The sequence below is a fragment of the Momordica charantia genome (assembly GCF_013281855.1).
Source record: "Momordica charantia cultivar OHB3-1 chromosome 9 unlocalized genomic scaffold, Mcharantia_2.0 BLBB01000009.1, whole genome shotgun sequence".
Classification (NCBI taxonomy): Eukaryota; Viridiplantae; Streptophyta; class Magnoliopsida; order Cucurbitales; family Cucurbitaceae; genus Momordica; species Momordica charantia.
This window is the reverse complement of record NW_028275167.1, coordinates 19,769,488-19,769,796: the sequence shown is the minus strand read 5'-3', so window position 1 is coordinate 19,769,796 and position 309 is coordinate 19,769,488. Positions and strand designations below refer to the sequence as shown.

The following is a 309-nucleotide window of genomic DNA, read 5'->3' as shown; positions in this document are numbered from 1 at the left end:
GACCTTTGAGAGGACATTGTGTCTTTTAGACAGAAGGAGAACGAAGCAGTTCAAGAAGCTTGGGAGCGTTTTAAGGAGTTACTTGGAAGATGCCCGAGCCATGGATTGCCCGCATGTGTGTAGATTGAACAATTCTATAGAGGATTGGATCGTTCATCAAGGATGATGTAGAACACCGCAGCCAATGACTCGTTGTTAGAGAAGTCGGTAAATGAGATCGTTGATATCTTGAATAAGATGACAGACATTAATGACCAAGGCGAAATAGGAAGGTCATTACCAAAGAAGCAAGTATCAACTGGAATCTTT

The 309-nt window shown here is 42.1% G+C and overlaps 1 non-coding gene across 1 annotated transcript; it reads right to left on the bottom strand.

Annotated features, from left to right (window-relative positions):
• On the bottom strand, window positions 1–107 carry LOC148209158 (small nucleolar RNA R71). Its single transcript, XR_015787491.1, has one exon. It is a non-coding gene; the product is annotated as a small nucleolar RNA R71 (small nucleolar RNA).
• Between the last annotated feature and the right edge of the window lie 202 nt (window positions 108–309).